The sequence below is a fragment of the Schistocerca piceifrons genome, chromosome 5 (assembly GCF_021461385.2).
Source record: "Schistocerca piceifrons isolate TAMUIC-IGC-003096 chromosome 5, iqSchPice1.1, whole genome shotgun sequence".
NCBI lineage: Eukaryota > Metazoa > Arthropoda > Insecta > Orthoptera > Acrididae > Schistocerca > Schistocerca piceifrons.
In genome coordinates this window covers 78,028,488-78,032,013 of record NC_060142.1, presented here as the reverse complement: position 1 = coordinate 78,032,013, position 3,526 = coordinate 78,028,488, and the positions used below count along the sequence as shown (strand labels likewise).

The 3,526-nt window shown below is 42.5% G+C and overlaps 1 non-coding gene across 1 annotated transcript; it reads right to left on the bottom strand.

The window, feature by feature from the left end:
- Positions 1 to 1,527: 1,527 nt before the first annotated feature.
- Positions 1,528 to 1,601, bottom strand: Trnat-ugu. The gene has a single exon. It is a non-coding gene; the product is annotated as a tRNA-Thr (tRNA).
- Between the last annotated feature and the right edge of the window lie 1,925 nt (positions 1,602 to 3,526).

The following is a 3,526-nucleotide window of genomic DNA, read 5'->3' as shown; positions in this document are numbered from 1 at the left end:
GGCTTCAGATGCTGATCAGTAATGAATGACTGTAAAACGCTCTATTTAATTTATTTTTTTAAATTACTTTCACTCCACTTTAAACCAAAAGGCAAAATATTATACTGAATTGTAAAAAGACGAAATGCCCGGTGCCAGTAACGCTGCAGTATGGAATGTTATGCCCCCTCTCTTTCCCCGGCGTGCCCATACATTTCTGTAAATAGATATCAGCGCTCTCTCATGTAAACCGCCATTGTTCATGCAACGGGTACCATATTATAACCTATTTGCCTACAACACTGTCAATGGCGCTTTGCAAACCTTTCTTTCAGGAAATTTTTCATTAAAATCTTCACTGTTTCACATTGGGTTCTCAAGTTAGGCATTAGATTGTCAACAATGACATAAATCTGTTCTTGGTTTCATCATGAAATCATTACCTCTTCTTAGTGCGCACCTCCCGAAATTCAAATTAATTGCACTGGCAAAAACTTTAGATCAGAGGAATGGCGTCCCAATTTTCGCAGAGATACTCTAAGTCACTTAATAAGCTCTCAGAGTGTCTTATCTCAACATCAGTGGCAGTATTTCGAGCTTGGAGTAATTTGCTTCTCTAGTCAACTGATGCCAACAGCATTAGCTAAATAGATGTCACGATGACCTGAATGATCTCACATAATCCAGAACAACTCGTACCACACCACGTGTTTCAGTTGACAAATTTAACTTACTGAATACTGCAAAAGCAATGGCAAGCTTACCTAAGTATTGGTATTGGTATTGCAGCGCCAACCTGAGCAATCCAGAGAGTATCAGACGAAGAATATAAAAATCTTCAATACAGAATTTCCTGGCGTTGTGGACTGCTACTGAACAGGCTGTAAAAAAGATGAATCTCTTCGAATAACGTATCAACTTCGTGGCAACACTCAACTGCTTGTATTCCATGTATAGCTATGACAAGCACATGCTTATATAAGTGTTATTCGTCTTAAGCAAAGCGCGACTTTGTAGCTATACTTTTGTCTGAGCCATCCCTGTTGAAGTAAGGTGACGCGAGGAGGACAAGTTCGTCATTCCACCCCACTTCAGTTTCCCACTGGTGGAAATAGGTAGCTAAATGAGATACGTTAATGTATATCTAATGGAAGTAAAAATAACATAGAGCATCATTTTCATATGAGTGGGTTCGTATGTTCAGATGCCGAGGACGCACACCAGGAAAACAGAAAGAGCTTCTTGGACGGCGGGTGCATTAAGAAATGCCGTCAACGCTGTCCGTAATGGAATTTCTATTACACAGAGCGTTACCCAGCACAGCATACCAGAGGCAAAGATGTGTAACTCGTACATGGTGAATTCGGCGAGATAGCGTGGAATGGTACTGGTGTATTTTTTGTGCATTTTGTGTCATTCTGAATGCAGTGTGTGTGACAGTTCTGAAAACTATAACTCAGACTCAAGTCTGAAGAAGTTACAATGAAATGAACACCCTTTGCTGCTTACAGTCGTTGACATACGTCAACGGGGACAGATGAGAATGTGTGCCCCGACCGGGACTCGAACCCGGGGTCTCCTGCTTACATGGCAGACGCCCTATCCATCTGAGCCATCGAGGACACAGTGGTTAGCGCGACTGCAGGGATTTATCTCTGGCACGCCTCCCGCGAAACCCACATTCCCAACGTATTGTCCCGCACTACATTCGTGGTTCCCCCGCCCGTTATACTCATTACTCGCGGCGCGTTGCCGATTCCCGTAAGAGTTCGGGCACTGTTTGTGCATTCGCACAGATGAAAAAGGTGGTCAAGTGGTTGGTTCAAATGGCTCTGAGCACAATGGGACTTAACTTCTGTGGTCATCAGTCCCCTAGAACTTAGAACTACTTAAACCTAACTAACCTAGGGACACCACACACATCCATGCCCGAGGCAGGATTCGAACCTGCGACCGCAGCGGTCGCGCGGTTCCAGACTGCAACGCCTAGAACCGCTCGGCCACTCCGGCCGGCTGGTCAAGTTGCCGATGAGCCTTAACTATGACCATCTTCTTCTTCTGTGCGAATGCACAAACAGTGCCCGAACTCTTACGGGAATCGGCAACGCGCCGCGAGTAATGAGTATAATGGGCGGGGGTACTACGAATGTAGTGCGGGACAATACGTTGAGAATGTGGGTTTCGCGGGAGGCGTGCCAGAGATAAATCCCTGCAGTCGCACTAACCACTGTGTCCTCGATGGCTCAGATGGATAAAGCGTCTGCCATGTAAGCAGGAGATCCTGCGTTCGAGTCCCGGTCGAGGCACGTATTTTCAGCTGTCCCCATTGACGTATGTCAATGCCTGCAAGCTGGCAAGGGTGCTCATTTCATTGTAATTTCATTCTAACGAGCTGCATGGTCACCGATGGTATCTGTTCTTTCATTTTACTCGACATGTCCGAAAGAACAGATACCATCTTAGTATATATATCTGAAGAAGTGTTAGTTGTTTTATAGATATGCAAGAGACCAATTACTGAATACGCTTATACTCGAATCTTCTTTTCCATTTTTGTCGCTATTTTATAAGAAAACTATTATTTTGTATCTATTCCATAGTTAATTAAGCTAATGTCTTCGGTATTTTCCTTTTCTAAACCATATCGTTTAGTGTTTTGTTTAATAAACATATCACATCATTGCATTGCGTCATTTTACTCGATATGTCGGGTAAAATGACGCAAGGCAATGCTGTCATAATCATCAGTTTCTTCCGAAAACGTGTAGCTGTATATTCATAGATTACAGTAGACACATGCGGCTAATGCTATACGAAAAGTGAAGCCTCTAGGTATAGAATAAAGGTTATAGTCAAACTGCCTTAGGTGTGCCAAATTCCCCCACTTTCCCTTGCTATCGGTGAATTCTGGAACTTAGTCGAAGCAGCATAGAATGACGCAACTTTTTATAAGTCATCCAAGATTAGTCCGACTTCACCCAGAAAGGTTACGCCATTGTTGCTGCCGAAGGTGGGAGGTCAGTGTCCTGATTTCGTATCCTGTACAGCTCGAAATTAACTGCAAATGTAATAATATATTCTCATCCAATAAGTAATTTTTTATACGTTTTCCTCCAACTAGTTGTGGTTTTCCATATCACTCCGGAAGAGTGAATGACGCTCGCGAACGGATACAAGGATATAATGATTTAATAAATAGGAGAGCTCAACTATTGTGCGATTTTGTTACGTATTTTGGAAGTGGCGAATCGTCTAGATCAGCCTTTCTCAATTTTCTTTTCTTTTGGGACACACCAAAGTACGTTTCAAACTTTCGTGACTCTCCTACATGTGACCTCCTTTCTAGATGCAAGAAAGCATACACACAAAATACGTAGAATACATTTTATTATTATGGAACGGTATGAGATACCAATTTTACAAACTTATTTCGTAAGACTCCTGGATAGGAGCATGTGAACATAGATATAAGGCATGCAGTAAAAGAAACTTATTACTCTTAAGTAGGAGCATAAATTCTCGCGACACATTTAACACCAATTGTAAG